The 17,786-nt window shown below is 40.4% G+C and overlaps 1 protein-coding gene and 1 long non-coding RNA gene across 4 annotated transcripts in view; one reads left to right on the plus strand and one right to left on the minus strand.

Moving 5' to 3' along the window:
• The window catches only part of BMPR1A (bone morphogenetic protein receptor type 1A), a 197,659-nt gene extending 194,922 nt beyond the window's left edge, over nt 1-2,737 (minus strand). The window contains exon 1 of one of the 3 annotated variants that reach the window (XM_073353347.1): nt 2,357-2,737. The gene's annotated coding sequence lies outside the window, so the exon portion shown is untranslated. The remainder of the gene's footprint in view (nt 1-2,356) is intronic. The other 2 variants (XM_073353344.1, XM_073353348.1) reach the window with 2 other exon arrangements.
• LOC140914759 (uncharacterized) lies at nt 1,897-17,727 on the plus strand. Its single transcript, XR_012159974.1, has 4 exons — nt 1,897-2,108; nt 4,760-4,887; nt 12,570-12,689; nt 15,576-17,727. It is a non-coding gene; the product is annotated as an uncharacterized lncRNA (long non-coding RNA).
• Nucleotides 17,728-17,786: the final 59 nt, after the last annotated feature.

Genomic DNA, 17,786 nt, shown 5'->3' on the forward strand with positions numbered 1-17,786 from the left:
TTAAATAGAAGTTAATATGCATGCTTAACAAATCCTTCACCGAACATATTTTAACATTACACACCTGCACAGCCTTTACCTTGATTCACAAAAAAAATTAGAACTATAACTGCAAAGGGTTTTTTATATTAAACCTAAACCCAAAATAATAGTCTTCAAAACATGCTACAAAATATCTCATCTCAAAAACTCAAGTACGCAGGCTCTAGTCTCCTGATCATTCAAAAGCCTCTTCACATCCACTCCCAAACACTTTTAAGCAGTAACAACATTCATCTATGGTGGACATTATACTGGGGTAATTAAAAAAAAAAAACAAAAAAACCCCACACACCTCTTCTCATCTGCCATGGCCAAAAACAAAATCTCAACACAACTCAGAACAAACATGACAGAACGTTTGCAGTAAGTACCCAAAAAAACCCTATGAAAACTAACAATCACAAACCCTAAACCTAACAACAGATAATTTTTAAAAACAGTTGGTTCCATATCCATACCAACAGGAGGAAAAAGAAGAATCAAGAGAATACATTCGAGTATATACATTTTTATACTCCTGATTCCAGATTATACCGGAACCAAGGAACAAGCACACGTGTCCCCCTTAAAGGTTTTTACTGCATTCAGTATTTTTGTGGTTCATGTAGCTATATCTGCCGACACAATGTCAAGGAGGTTAGAAGTTGGTTTGACATAGGCGCTTTTATTGCAAAATCATTTAAAATTACCTTGTAGTTAGAGTTTAAAATACTTGATTATATTTTATCAGTGAAAAATCAATCTAAAAATTAAAAATATATTTTGGTGTCATGATTTATAAACAGAAAAGGAAGTAAGTTTTCCTTTTGAAAGTCATAAGACCCTAGCTTTACCAAATACATTAATCTTCTATGTTAAATGAATGTCAAATAGCACCTACTAAGATCTACACCCACAGGTGCAGGTTCTTGCTTTTAGTGCAGTACTTCACAGTTGCTAAACAAAAACTCAACCCCTATTGGTAGATCTTAAATATTTGTAATATAAAATATGCATCTGTTAAGCAACTATGTCAAAAATGTTACCCTGATGAAAAAAAAAGGTAAACATATTTCCACCAAGTTTTAATCACAGAATTATAAGTGCATACTTTGATATTAACTGTATTAATAAATCTCTGGACATGCAGCACTGTCGTGCAGTGTTATATCCAATGATAGTCCTTGTCATGTAAGTTTTTTTCTTGGGTTATCACTGAAAAATTATCACCTTAAATATGTATTCTCAAAACATCTTTTCATATTAATTTTTTGCAGAAGGTGAAAAATCTGATCAACCTCTCACTTGCAGAACAAAGGAAACTGTTGGATTTAGATTCTGCAATATTGTTTCTTGGTACAAAATGTAGTCTAAATACTGCCCATTTTAAGGATTCTGAAGTGTTATTGTTTAGCCAAACCGTTTCTTCTAGATTTTGTAGTCAGTTACACAGATACGCATCCTAAAACCTAACAGACCATCTTCCTGAAGTACAGAAACTATTAGATGTTTTAATGTTTAATTGTTGAATTATGGGTTTAAAAGAAATGATGCAACATAACTTTTGTTTAAAAACACCTCCCACGGGGAGAAATTAAAGGCCCTTCCTGAAAGCCCTTACTAACCTAAGCAGTGCCAGTGATTATGAGACTCCTCTTGCACCAGTATAGATTGTATAGCACCCAGCCTGAAATTACATCACCAAAATGGGGGGAGGAGAAGCCACTGTAGCAGAGAAACACGTAAAGCTCCAATCTCGCAAGTGGCCTCGCACTGGCCGACCCCTGTGCCCATGCAGAGACCCACTGACTTGCATGGGCCCTCTGCGTCACTGCAAGGGCCCACCCACAATGCGCACACTTGCAGCACTGGGGCCTGCTTTGCCGAGCGGCGCCAGCACCCCGGGAGCAGGGAGCAAAGGAGCGTTGGAAATAACGTTACTGTCGCGAGCCACGTTAGCTCGCTCAGGCAGCGCCCGGCCCAGGGTGAAAGCAGCGAGAACCAGCGCTGCCAAGGGGGCTGTTCCCGCAGCAGAAGGGGGCACGACGCGCAGGGTGGCCGCGGCACCCAGGGCTCCGGCGGCAGAGGTGGCTACGGCCGCGAACGCGAGTAGGGCCCAGCCCCTCAGCGCACCCCCGGTGGGACGGGGGCCCCGGCGATAGCTAGCGACCAGCGCGCGCGTCCCTCGGCCGGCCCGGCGCACCACAACGTGCCCCCATCGGTGCACCCCGGGGGGGCATTTCCCCGGCAGCCAGAGGCTGCGGGAGCTCCGCGGGAGAAGCCGGCCCCGCGAAGGCGCGCAGGGCCTCGCGGCCCCCCGGGACTCCCCACTCACCCGTCGCAGGGGTCCGTCATTCTCTTCGCTGGGGGTCGCTCCCCGTGTCACACTACGAGCAGCTCCCGGCCTCACACGGCTCGGCTAGACGGTGGGGGTGAAGGCGGGGGCGCGAGGAGAGGGGACACGGCGCAATCCCGACGCCCGGCCAGAGCCCTCTGTGTGCGGGAGGGGGAGCAGGACTCCAATCACTGCAACCAGCACCACGGAGGGGGGGAGGAGGAGGCGGAGCGCGCAACCGCCGCGGCCGGGCTGGCTCGCTCGGGGCTCGCACCCCTGGGACACCACCGCCCTCACGCGCCGCCAACCTCCAACTACTACCAGTGCCTCCCACGGGGAGCCGAGCGCTGCTCGGCGGAGATTCCCGAAGGCTTCCCGCCCGCCCCCTGACACGCAAGCGCTCGGAGGAGCTCGCCAGTGCCCCCCCTCCCCCTCCGACCCCAGCGTTCGGAGACCGCCAACCGCCGCGCCGCCCCGCCCCGCCCCCTCGGTGCGAAGACCAGTAAACTCCCCCGCCCGGAGACCGGAAACCCGAGCGCTGGGAGACCGGCAAACCCTCCCTCCCCGCACCCCGGGTGCTCGAGATTACCCCCCTCTTGGCCCACGCACAACCTGAGCTGTGGGAGATCACCAACTCCCCATCCCCCGAAGTCCAGTGCTTGGAGATCGCCAAGATAATGATTGCCAAGGGGTTACCCAAGGGAGTTCCTTGAGATGAACTGACAGGATCCTGGGCCTTTCTGCTCCCTCAACCAGCAGCACAAACTACCCCTGCTCCCTCATAAAGACCCTCTCTGTTGCCCCAAATACTCTGCCACCCCCACCCCCTCACTCCCACGGTTACTAGCAGGGCCTGTTGGTATTGCGGGGTGCTCCCGGCCCCAGCAAAGACATGCACTGTTTTAAATATATCACTTCAACTCTCCACAACTGCCCAAACCAACACCCATTAGGATGATCTCCTATGCTGCCTCCAAAGAAGAGAGGCGGGTGGCCTTCCAGATCAGTACAGGAGGGTGTTCCAGCAAGGGGAAGTGGCCAAATGGCTGTGTGAGGCCAACATCCTTAGCAGAGCAGAGGTAGTGATATGTTGGGAGGTGAAAGCAGCATTAGAAAGAATGATCAGTGGCTTTGAAGGAGGAGAATAAGTTTGGACTTGATGCAGCGGAAAACGGAGTCAATCCAAGGTTTCAAAGAGCTCTGAAGGTTATGTTAGCAGCTGTGCTTTGGATGGATTCAAAGGGAGCAAGTGCATGTCAGAGTGGCCAAGAGGAGGTGGTTATAGTAGCAAGATGGAAGCCTGGACAAGGGTTTTAGCTGTGGGAGAAGGAAAGTTTGAATTTTGGAAAGGTTACAAGAGAAGTGGCAGGATATGGTTGTAACCTTTATGTACAGGATGAAGGAGAACAACTTTTATGTTTGTCCAGATAATCCTCCAAATAACTAAGCCAACTAAGACACCTTACCCCTTTCACCTCCCAAGTGAGATGCTTTGCTTACTGGTGAATTTGCCAAAGGCCATTCTTTGCATTGAGTTTCTCAGCTCCTCATTATTAGCAAGATGCTGTCTGTCTTCAATCAGTGCTTCCCAACCACTGGTACAGCCACTCAGAAGGAGCCTTGGTGGTGTTGCACTGTGTGACATATAGAGGGGCACACTGCCCACTTGGACTCCAAGCATTCTATGCCACACACCCCAGAACTACACCAGTTCCACTGTGGGTAGGGCCTTGTGCACTTGCAGAGTAGAGATAGGATTTACACCTTAACGTTGCAGAAGAAAGGTGATTAGAAGTATTCAGTTTCTATTTATGTCAAGAGCTTTATATGCGTAGCCTACTGCAAAGGAAAACTAAAATTGCACAGACCTACTCAGTTTCCCTTTACAACTGAACCGAGCACTGCTTAGGACACAGCATTTGCTGCTGGCAGGATGGATGCCTACCCAGACAAACTCTTTCCAGCAAGCAGCTGATTGGAAAGTGTGGTGAAGACACTTATGGGTGGCAGACGGTCTCACACAAACACTGTGTGGGAAACACTAGCATGCATGGTGTGGTGTCCACTTCACAGTGTAGCTCTATTCCATTTGTTGGTATTAGAATTATATACATTCTGCACTCCAGCTTATAACTACTACCTGTGGATCTGAGATAATAGTTCAGGCTTTACAGCACAATTCATGTATATTTTAGACCCTGATTGAGTCAGAACTGTGAGGTGAGTACTTGTATCACGTTAACCTACTCTAGAAAGCAAAGAGGAAGGTATCATTTCAAACCTAATGCCTTTGCAGCCTTTCTTTTTTTAACATGAACACAAATGCACACTTTTAAAAATGTGTCTAGGTGACTAAATACTGTGGTGTGAGACACAATAGAAATGCAAACCTTATTTTCTTAGATTTTCAGAAACATCCTGCCTTTTGTCCGTGTGCCAGAAAAATTTGTCAGCACCCAAAATGAGAACAGCCTACAGCACAGACAAAATCACAGCTTCTACACTGGGCAGTATAGAACCCAGAAACCCAGGTACCCTTTTTCTTTGAAATTATTGATATATGCATGCAGTTCCTCCACTCTGCTCATAACAACAAAACAGACAGCAGAGAAAAATGTGACAGGCATGTGTTCTCACAACCCAAAGCACAACTGCTAGAGCTAACTTTAAGGCAGCAGGCTTAACAATACTTTTGTAAAGTAATAAGCTGTGAGGTAATGTGATACTGAGCCTTTCGTGCATAGGTTGATTCAAATCCAATATAGGTTCCTAATGACCAAAAGCTGCTAACATTGTACATCTGTTTGATGCTGTATGTGAACTGTATAACTGGTTTTCATCCAGTTCTTTGTTGAGCAGATTTATACATCACAAAAACTGCAACTGGAAAGGGGATCTTTTAGGGTGCTCATTGGAATAGTCTTGCACTGAATATGCCAGAAGTGGTCCCTCCCAGTCAGGACTGAAGCACATGTTGTGTTGTGGATTAAGTTTGTGTTGCCATTGCGCACATTGTACTTATTCTCTGGATAAATAGAGGGTTCAGGTAATGTGGCATCTTTCATAAATATTAAATAGAATAATAAAATGGAACACACTATAAGAAAATAGCATTAGAATAATGTCAGGGCTGCCTGAGATGGAGGTAAATCTGGGTCTAAATCAATGTCAGACACCTTTGCACAGAAAGTTACTCAAATGGCTGGGTTTGTGATGTTTATGAGTTAAAAAAAAATCAGATGGAAAGCAAATGATTGGAAAGATTCAATAAGCATGGCTCTGATTTCACAAAGATGTCAATCAGAAATAATGCCATTGAAGTTAATGGAGGTACAATCGTGTAAAACCTACATAAGTGATGTGAGAATCTGGCCCATTATTTATAGGTCCAAAGTAGTATGTTTAAAAAGAGGGTTTGCATGTAGACAAAAGTTCATAGCAATTCAAAAGGAGCAGGATGTAATAAATATATGAGAAATATCAGAGCTGTCACCTGCAAATGTTTTCATTATGTACTGCATAAAAGACCCAATCTTGCAATTCTTACCCAAGCTAAACATGGGAGATTGTCTTGGAGGCTTTGCCTGAGTGAGGAGTGAAGAATCAGGCCTGAAATGGGATATTTTTGCTCATTTCTGTTTGGGGCGGAGTGTTAGTATGTGATAAGTCTGGCTGAGGATGATCTATCTGAGGTGATCCTGGCAATTACAGACCAATACGTCTAACTTCAGTACTGGGTAAATTAGTTGAAACAATAGTAAAGAATAAAATTGTCAGACACATAGAAGAACATAAATTGTTGAGCAAAAGTCAACATGGTTTCTGTAAAGGGAGATCATGTCTTACTAATCTATTGGAGTTCTTTGAGGGGGTCAACAAACATATGGACAAGGGGGATCCAGTGGACACAGTGTACTTAGATTTCCAGAAAGCCTTTGACAAGATCCCTCACCAAAGGCTCTTACGTAAATTAAGTTGTCATGGGATAAGAGGGAAGATCCTTTCATGGACTGAGAACTGGTTAAAAGACAGAGAACAAAGGGTAGGAATAAATGGTAAATTTTCAGAATGGAGAGGAGTAACTAGTGGTGTTCCCTAAGGGTCAGTCCTACGACCAATCTTATTCAACTTATTCATAAATGATCTGGAGAAAGGGGTAAATAGTGAGATGGCAAAGTTTGCAGATGATACTAAACTGCTCAATATAGTCAAGACCAAAGCAGACTGTGAAGAACTTTAAAAAGATCTCACAAAACTAAGTGATTGGGCAACACAATGGTAAATGAAATTTAATGTGGATAAATGAAAAGTAATGCACATTGGAAAAAATAAGCCCAACTATACATACAATATGATGGGTTTCAGAGTAACAGCCGTGTTAGTCTGTATTCGCAAAAAGAAAAGGAGTACTTGTGGCACCTTAGAGACTAACCAATTTATTAGAGCATAAGCTTTTGTGAGCTACAGCTCACTTCCTCAGATGCATATCGTGGAAACTGCAGCAGGCTTTATATATACACAGAGAATATGAAACAATACCTCCTCCCACCCCACCGTCCTGCTGGTAATAGCTTATCTAAAGTGATCATCAGGTGGGCCATTTCCAGCACAAATCCAGGTTTTCTCACCCTCCACCCCCCCACACAAATTCACTCTCCTGCTGGTGATAGCCCATCCAAAGTGACAACTCTTTACACAGTGTGCATGACAATCAAGTTGGGCTATTTCCTGCACAAATCCAGGTTTTCTCACATCCCCTCCACCCCCATACACACACAAACTCACTCTCCTGCTGGTAATAGCTCATCCAAACTGACCACTCTTCAAGTTTAAATCCAAGTTAAACCAGAACATCTTGGGGGGGGGGGGAGGAAAAAACAAGAGGAAACAGGCTACCTTGCATAATGACTTAGCCACTCCCAGTCTCTATTTAAGCCTAAATTAATAGTATCCAATTTGCAAATGAATTCCAATTCAGCAGTTTCTCGCTGGAGTCTGGATTTGAAGTTTTTTTGTTTTAAGATAGCGACCTTCATGTCTGTGATTGCGTGACCAGAGAGATTGAAGTGTTCTCCGACTGGTTTATGAATGTTATAATTCTTGACATCTGATTTGTGTCCATTTATTCTTTTACGTAGAGACTGTCCAGTTTGACCAATGTATATGGCAGAGGGGCATTGCTGGCACATGATGGCATATATCACATTGGTGGATGTGCAGGTGAACGAGCCTCTGATAGTACTCTCCTGCTGGTGATAGCCCATCCAAAGTGACAACTCTTTACACAATGTGCATGACAATCAAGTTGGGCTATTTCCTGCACAAATCCAGGTTTTCTCACATCCCCCCCACCCCCATACACACACAAACTCACTCTCCTGCTGGTAATAGCTCATCCAAACTGACCACTCTTCAAGTTTAAATCCAAGTTAAACCAGAACATCTTGGGGGGGGGTAGGAAAAAACAAGAGGAAACAGGCTACCTTGCATAATGACTTAGCCAATAGGAAATGGCCCACCTGATGATCACTTTAGATAAGCTATTACCAGCAGGACAGTGGGGTGGGAGTAGGTATTGTTTCATATTCTCTGTGTATATATAAAGCCTGCTGCAGTTTCCACGATATGCATCTGAGGAAGTGAGCTGTAGCTCACGAAAGCTTATGCTCTAATAAATTGGTTAGTCTCTAAGGTGCCACAAGTACTCCTTTTCTTTTTACAATATGATGGGAGCTAATTTCGCTACAACTAATCAGGAGAAAGATCTTGGAGTCATTGTGGATAGTTCTCTGAAGACGTCCACGCAGTGTTCAGCGGCAGTCAAAAAAGCAAACGGGATGTTAGGAATCATTAAAAAAGGGATGGGATAGAGACGGAGAATATCTTATTGCCCTTATATAAATCCATGGTATGCCCACATCTTGAACACTGCATACAGATGTGGTCCTCTCATCTCAAAAAAGATATACTGGCATTAGAAAAGGTTCAGAAACGGGCACCTAAAATGATTAGGGGTTTGGAACGGGTCCCATATGAGGAGAGATTAAAGAGGCTAGGACTTTTCAGCTTGGAAAAGAGGAGACTAAGGGATATGATAGAGGTATAGAAAATCATGAGTGGTGTGGAGAAAGTGAATAAGGAAAAGTTATTTACTTGTTCCCATAATATAAGAACTAGGGGCCACCAAATGAAATTAATGGGTAGCAGGTTTAAAACAAATAAAAGCAAGTTCTTCTTCACTCAGCGCACAGTCAACCTGTGGAACTCCTTGCCTGAGGAGGTTGTGAAGGCTAGGACTATAACAGGGTTTAAAAGAGAACTGGATAAATTCATGGAGGTTAAGTCCATTAATGGCTATTAGCCAGGATGGGTAAGGAATGGTGTCCCTAGCCTCTGTTTGTCAGAGGGTGAAGATGGATGGCAGGAGAGAGATCACTAGATCATTACCTGTTAGGTTCACTCCCTCGAAGGCACCTGGCATTGGCCATTGTCGGTAGACAGGATACTGGGCTGGATGGACCTTTGGTCTGACCCAGTATGGCCATTCTTATATTGTATCTATTTACACCAGGCACTTAGTTGTGAGCACCATGAGTAGTATCTGGTCAACGAGGCATATATGCATGCAGCCCACCAGTTATCAATAACATAAACTCACCTGGCCAGTGACTCAAGACTGTAGGAGTGTGCAAAAACTGGGAAACCCCACTCTTTAATAAAATGGGTATTTATTTTGATAACAGAGTCTCAGAAACACTGAGGCAGGCTCCGAGAGCAGGAACATATGGGCACCCAACACTTGGGGATGTAGGGACCCCAGGTGAAGTACAGTAGGACCAGCTCAAGGTGGATAGTCATGTTGCAGAGATTAAGGGAGCTGTGTAGAAAATGTTTATGTTTATATATATATATATATATATATATATATATATATATATATATATACATATACATACACATTTATAGACTAGATACACTTCCAGGTGTTTTCTCTGTCATTTCCTCTCCAGGAATTGTTTGTTAGTTCTTGGAATCGCTTTGGGCCCTGAAAATCTTAAATATGAAAAAACCTTCAAGAAAAAGATATATATATTGAGAGATAAGGTCAACTGTATGAGCAGAAAGAAAAGGAGTACTAGTGGCACCTTAGAGACTAACCAATTTATTTGAGCATAAGCTTTCGTGAGCTACAACTCACTTTATCGGATGCATTCAGTGGAAAATACAGTGATTCCACTGAATGCATCCGATGAAGTGAGCTGTAGCTCACAAAAGCTTATGCTCAAATAAATTGGTTAGTCTCAAAGGTGCCACTAGTACTCCTTTTCTTTTTGGGAATACAGACTAACACGGCTGCTACTCTGAAACCTGTATGAGCAGAGTATATCTGTATATCCTTCTTCCCTTCATACTTCCAAAATATGCAGTGTGGTACACACTCCAGACACTCTGAAACTGGTTCAGGGCGACCTGTTGCCAACAAGCATGCCAACTAGCATAGAAAGGTTTAAGAATATGAAGGCTTAGTAGCCTGAAGAGATGTAAACTTTAAAGAGGTAATTTTGTTGCATGTTTGTTGAAGTGAAACAGATCAGAGTGCTGTACAGATGAAGCACAGAATTTTTAATTAATCAAGCCCTTCCATGTTATTTGATCTTTATAATTGCAAACATATATTGTTACCAAAATAAATACCCCATGTTCCACATTAATATTATCCCACACTCAGGTGTTTTTCTTCAACTTCAAAAATGACATTAAATTGGCCCTGTCTAGTAACCTGTCTTTTTCTGAATTGTTTTATGTGAAAGCACAACAGCTCAATTATAAATTAATTGCATTTGTCCACTAATTAGAACTACCAATGATTAGAATAAATATTATTATGAGAGCAGTATAATTAATTCAAGAAACCAGGCTGAAATTCATGAGTAAAGGTGCTTTTCAAAGGTTACTACTCTTGAAGCATGACTAACAATAAAGCAAGCTTATTCATATGGTAAAGGGTCTCTGAAACAGCACTAGCCAAGCTTCATTCCAGACAAGTCTGCAGTGGAACTAAAAGTGCAACACAGGTGGCGTAGGTTAGGAAGAAACATGTCATAAGTCATAACAGCCTGGTGTGCTTTGCATAGGGAGAATGAAAGGGAAAGATACCTTTGCATTGCTTCGCTACCAGGTGTGTTTACATGAACCAGATTCTTCCTGGGCCATGCACAGAAGACATAAGGAATGGAGAGAATACTCCCTCTCCATTATTGTGGGGTGGCAAATGATGCCTCAAAGAGAATGGAGGGAGACAAAAGCATGGCTTTTTGCCCAGATATTCTGGCATTCTGCCTCCTTGTAGCAGAAAATCTCCCAGTACTATCCCTTAGTGAGTGTAGCTCCATGATGTCCTTTGCTATGGGCTATGCCTAATTGGCACCATCTAGCCCTGTTTAGCTCTGTTCTCTACCACCACATACATCATGCATCAAATGACTTTTAGGTAAGGAACATCATTTATGAACCCAGCTGGTACTAAGGCTTCTCTCAAGTATTCATCTGATACCAACATATTAGTTTCAGGTTCACAGAATTAGTGGTATGTTCTCTCTTCAGTAATAAAATGCATTTGCATTATTATAGGTTCTTTGTATGCACTGAGGGGAGAATAAACTCTTTACAGCTGAACTGTAGCACTAATTTTAAAATAGGTGATCTTCTGAATTATTACCACTTTATTAAGGAGATGCTCTACAAGTCTGTTTTAATTAAGATAGCTCCTTCTCCTGATGAAAAAAATAGGTAAGGGGTTTGTCGCTGTGTGTAGTGAGTGCAGCTATGCTTAGGACTATTTTTTTGCTATGTGTAGTATTGCTACATAAGTTGGCCCAAAGTTGTTTCTTTTGTGAATATATTGTCTTGGAAATTACATCTTTTTATAAATGTAACATGAAGGCACAATTTTCAAGGAAAATATGCTTGTCTATCAAGTGAGCTAATAAAATTCAAAGATTGAGATATAGTAAATCCAAATTTAGAGAAATGGTTAGCTGTATAATCCTGGCCTCACCCACTGTTATACAGATCATACTTCAAAAACTACACATTATAATGATAATGAGCATGTAGTTAACCATACAGCATTGTGTTAAATCCAAAGTAACTTCCTTGAACTTAATGGGAATTGTTTGGTGTTTACAGTCAGTAAAAACCAGAGCAAAATTTGACCCAGAATGAGTAAACTTTTAACTGCCTAAGATCTGTTTCTGATTGCACATTCACTTCACCTCTTGTTACGGTACCTGTAAGTCTCTTGTAGAAGGTTGCATACTCCTTGAGTCCATCAGCAAAACATGTTAATGCCCCATCCACTGTTGCTAACAATAGTAAACCTTCATTCCTGTAAGCCTCTTTTATACCAAGGAAGTCACTTGTTGCTGACTATGTCAGTAACAGGTCTCCCTGAACCAACGTTAAAAATGGTTTAATTGCTACTGTGCAAGGGCCAGAACAATTTTTCAGCACCGTTACAAAAAGTGTGGTCTCTTGTCATGATATATATGCTGAAAATGGCTGTGTCCTCAACTGCTCTAGCAGTAACATTGTTTTTAACTCTGGTTCTGCGTGACCTGTTGCTGACAGCCATGGTGAGCAATAGGTGAGTTACCTAGTGTAGAAAGATTTAAGAAGATAGAGGCTTACCAGATTGAAAAGATGTAAACTTCATGAATGCAATTTGTTACATGCTTGTTGGAATGAAACAGATCAGAGTCCAGGTGCAGCACAGAATTTTTAATGACTCAAGCCCTTAAATGTTATTTGATCTTTATCATTGTAAACATATTGTTAACCACAAATGTATTACTACAGTTATATATGCACCTAAGTGATCTGACCATCTCTTTGTTCATACATGTAGAAGTACAGTACATAGTGCATGCAAATCCTTCGCATTTTCCAAGAGATTTATAATTCTTCACAAATTGCCCTCTCTAGTGCTGGGAAATCATCTGCAGTCATTCATTCTACAACATGCACTCTATAATATTACCAAAAATAGTACAAACAAAATGGTACAGCTCAACTGCATTAAAAAAAAGAAAAGTGACGATGCTTTCGGTTCTGCCAAGTAATTTTTAGGAGAAATACAGTAGTCATGTTGTGTGTTTGAAATGCATAATAAAAAATTATTGAAGGCAAAAAAATATAACCTTTATTCTCTCAGGCTTTCAATCCAACACATTCACCTGCACACACATGGAAATGAAATCTGAACAAGTTCAAAAGACACATGACTAAGAGCCAAATCCTGCAATCCTTATTTGGGAGTAAATCCTGACTGATGGTGAGTATTTGCAATTTCCATTGCCTTCCACGAGAGTTGACAGGTTCTCAGCACCTCTCAGGATTTGGCTTTTAATTCTTACTGAGGTAAAACTTCCACTGAAGTTTAAAGAAGTTTTGCCTGATTAAAGGATGAAGGATTTGGCCTTAAGAGAATAGTATTAACAATGTTAACAATAGTATTAACCATTCCATAACAAATTCAAAAGCTTATACTAGAAATTAAATTCAGAGAACAACAAAAATCTCAAGGCAGTTGAGCAATTTTCAACACACATTCTCAGAACTTTAAACAATAGTGGCTGTTGCATGTATGGCCATCAGGAAACACAGCTGTGCTTCTTTCTGTTACAATTAATTACTTCCGTTGTGTATAAAATTGAAAGTATTGGGTACTCTGGTGCGGAAAAGGGATATCCTGATACACTGCTCCTATTTCCTTACTAAAGGCTTTTACTGAACCTTTCACCATTAATTCATTTACAGTGTGTTATCCTGTGATGAAAAAGGAAAGGCCAAAATAAATGGCTAACTATCATCTCAAAAAGCGATTTTCTTTTGCATTTTAAGTCTCTCGTATTTATATTTTTATTTGACTGTTTCCCCAGGATGCCCTCTCTGATGGCAGGTGTTCAGTTTTAAGTTCCTGGAACTTAGCATAGTTCACAGTATAGAATAGTATAGTTTCTTTGGAACACTGGCACTTCACTAGGCATATTATACATGCAAGGCAATGGAGAATCACTGTACGTACTCTTTGCCCCTTATGTGTTATATTATTAGACAATATTGACACTACTGAAAATAAACTGAAATGTTTTTTATCAAACTAAGAGATAGAATATCTGTTTAAATTCCAAAATCAGTAATAGTGTGAATTTTCTGCCCTTACACTGAACAGTACTGGTCAGAGTAGCTGAATCGAGCTTAATGGAATCCATGGGTGTTTGTTTGTTTTAACCTGCCAAGACTTTGGTTCAGGCTTGCGTGTGTCTCCTGAAGGAGCTAATAATATCACATTTAAAGTGCAGGAACCTTAATTTGTTATTCTGCAATGTGTACATCAGATGGTATTAGCTGTTGCAAGCCAAACCTGAACTCAGGTGCTGGCAGATAAATGAGGAAACTATTTTAAAATATTTTGTTTAAAAATATTTTCATATAAGCTCATGTATTTTCTGAACTATTTAGGATCATACATAATTGTTTGTATTTGTTTATTAAAGATAATTTCAGTTTCCTTTTAAGGGATTCCTCACATTTTTAATCAGAACAAGTTGGACAGCCTGGTGTAAGGGTCTTCTCTGTTAAGATATATTTTAATGAGTATTAAAATGTAACAAATATAACTACATTTTTAGGAAATACAAGAGGCAAAAATGTTTGTTTTTTAGCTAAATCATTCTGGGGTACTCTCATATGAGTAAATATTATTATTCAGCACTTGCATAGCAACTTTTCCGCTTCAGAGTTCTTTTCTATCATTCACTTGCTAACACTTTTTATTAATAGTGTGCAAAGTAAGTAGTATTATCCCCATTTTACAGATAGGAAAATACACACAATGAGATTAAGTGATCTAAGGCCACACAGTGAGGGCAGAGCCAAGATTATATAACTAAGGGAGACTCTGCCTTCCAGTTCCATGCTCAGACCACTAGGTATCTCTGCTTTTTCAGGGGACTTGAACCTGCACTCCTCACTCATAAAAATTTTCCACTGAATACAATGGAAGTTTCCGCAGAGTATGGCATGCCAGATAGGACCTTGTGCTCACTGATGAAGTTTACACAGTAAAATACTTCCTGAGAATAGAAAAAATGCCTTGTGAAAATAATGACTGAAATAATATCCCTGCCTTTTGTTATTATAAGAAAACTTTTTTTATTCCTAAGGTAATATTTTACATATAGAGCCAAATCTTTAAAAGTATGCCCCTCCTTTTGCTCCTACAATTATATTGCAGCCACAAATGTATAAAAAGTCACTACATCATAAACCACAAATCTCTACCTACCTGACCACGGGTACAAATCAGGTAGTTAAAAGTTTGTGTACTCAGATTTCCACATGTAATTAATTCTGAGTGCAAAAATGCATGCTCAAATTTTGCATGCATAAACTGCATCCCCCATAAAGGAGTCCATGCCTCAATTCTGAATATTTCCCTTGTAGTACACATATGCCTACCTTACATATATATGCATGTGCACACTTACTTTAAACAAATTACATCCTTTTAGTTTAAACTAAACTAAATCTTAATCATAAAGAATATTAATTTTCCAATTAACATATGTTCAGACAATAATATTGTTGAAGCCCACTACATAATCTTTTCCCCTTATACCAACTCTTTGCTCTTCTGAACTGTAATTTTTTCAACTGCCTTGGAAGTAACAGATATTGCATTTTGTGTGCTTTCCCCCCACTCTACCCTTTTTAAAAAAAAAGAAACCAACAACTTTCTTGAGTCTTAAAAATCCAGAATAAGCTATTTAATACACTGCCACAACCGCAGTTGTGTGGACTTTTTATAACAGGCAATATTCATTCCACATACATCCTTCGATGAACCATCCCCTTTGTTCAAACTGACCCCTCCTTTCTACCCCCAGCTCCTTAAAAAAGTAGTTATCAGTTTAGCTAAAGTAATTCAATTGTTTTTTTCCCCAATGGCTTCCATAAAAGCATGGCACTTAGTAAAAGAAAAAATGATTCCATACTTTGTTTCCATTAATGAAAAAGAATCTGAATTTTGAAAGTGAGTAGCTTTTTTAAGTACCGGTGATTAAACTGGAAAATGCTTTTCTTGGTGGGGAAAAATAAGGTAGAATTATAAGTCAGATATTTAATTTCAAATTAATAATTATTCTTTTTTCTGCAGATGAATCAATTCCTTCCTGAAAATTAAAATCTGTGGAAATTTGGAAGAATCTTTTCTCTTATGAAGACATTTTTTATTTCTGGTTGTCATTACTACCTAAAAAAATCTGCAGGCCAATCTGAAAGTCATTACTTGGGCAAAACTACTATGGATATTAAGAGGCGTTCTGTTAGAGGAAGGATTGAGGGCCACATTCCTTTCCTCTAAAAAAAGAAAAGGAGGACTTGTGGCATCTTAGAGACTAACAAACATATTTGAGCATAAGCTTTCGTGAGCTCTAAGGTGCCACAAGTACTCCTTTTCTTTTTGCGGATACAGACTAACACGGCTGCTACTCTGAATTCTTTCCTCTGCAACACAGTATAGAGAAAAGCAAAATATCCCAGAGAAGACCCCAAAAGAGTAATGAGGGTATAGCAATGGTTTTCCTGCATGCTTCCCTGGTCCCTCACAGCATGGAGGCCCCACCACTTCACAGAGGCTCCAGGGCCCTGAGGTTCATGTAATGAAGAGTTGGGAAGCAGCCAATCTTTGTGGCATGCTTTACTTGGGTCCAGACAAATGTCCAATTAGAGCAGTACACCTGGAAAATCCATCAGAAGAAGATTTTGTGGAACATGGGCTGATAACATAGCTCCTGCTGTTACATGTATTATAGCTCCATACACAGAATCCTGTCCTATGCAGGTGTCCTGAGATCCTTGCAGCTCATTGGACACACACTCCTTTTACGGGGCTAAACACATGCCAGAGAAAGATGAGGAGTCCCTCTGTCAACAAAATAGCAAGGCGGTCTTAAGGATTGAGCTGTACATGTGACATTTGTTACTACAAAAAGTTGGGGGAAATAATGTTAGAATTCTTTACAATTTAGTCTGTAATGCAACAAGTTTGTTAGTGTAGCTAATGTTTTCTCTCAGTTCTTCCTCAGAGAAGTGAGGACTTCACCTTTATAGATGTCTAAAGACATGCTTTATAGGCTTAAAGCAGGGAATTTCAGCCTATCTCTAATCTCAGTCTCAGCCATAGCTCTCTGATTTGGCCAGGAGAACAAAGCATTTCATTGTGTATCCAAGGGTGGCTGGCGGCAATTTTTTCACAGCTCCTCTTTTTCTTTCTTAGTTAGTCACCAGTGTCTCTGGTTGAGTTAAAGACTTTATGATTTACAAAGAAAAACCCCAGATTTGAAACTATAGAGCATCTTTAGTGCAGACAAAGCACAATTTCTCTTCCATTAAGAATCAATTAATGCAAACGGGAAAAGGTCAAGATAAAAATAATTAGATAGTGATTCTGATATAAAGGTAAATTGTGTAACTTCTGCTCATTCTGTAGACTCATTTTCCAGTAAATTTTAATTTCAGTTTAACTAGCTCTAATTTTTTTCCACACATAAGTTGTAAACAGTTATGTCTGTAAAATAAAATGAAAGTGTATGGAGCTTCACTTCCTGATGTGGAACTCATTAATGGCATTTAAAGCGGTCTGTCCCTTTACTGTTTTATATATATGTTTTTATCAAGTTTAATGATTAGCTATAGCTATGTCATTTTAAAACTGTGCATTTTGAGGGGAGGGGGGTAATAATGTGCAAAAAAGCCTGTTTTAATAAACCACAATATTATCTGAAGATTTATTTATTATTTGCCAGTCTGTCATGGCAGTAGAGTTAAATCAGATGGGTTAGATCTTTTTTGAATAGTCTAAAAAACCATTTCTGGTTAGAAACAAAAGAATAAAAACCTGCCTAGTTGGGGCCAAACTTTGCCCTCAATTACACCAATGTAAATCAGTTCTGACCTTTGTAACTGAGGACAAAATTTGCCTCTTGCTTATCAGGTTATTTTAAGTAACATCTGCTGACACAATAAGGCCTGTAAATTTACAAGTCTTGCCCAGTTACAACTTCTAGGCACTACATCTTTTGAATATACTCACATTTGTTTGTTTACACACTGCAATTTACTTACCAGCATGTTCAGTATTGCTATGCAGCAATGGAAGGCTGAACCAATCAATTTTTTTTAAATCTTAAGGCTCTGACATAGAAAATATAAATTTACTTATGTCTCCTAACTAGCATTTCTTGGCTGAAAGCTGTCAACTGCTGAAAAACCATATTAATAAATATATCCAAAACATAAAGCTCTAAATGTATTTGCACATCCCTTTTATTGCTAGAATATTGGCACAGATAATCCATGCAAGATA

Source organism: Lepidochelys kempii, chromosome 7 (genome assembly GCF_965140265.1).
Source record: "Lepidochelys kempii isolate rLepKem1 chromosome 7, rLepKem1.hap2, whole genome shotgun sequence".
Classification (NCBI taxonomy): Eukaryota; Metazoa; Chordata; order Testudines; family Cheloniidae; genus Lepidochelys; species Lepidochelys kempii.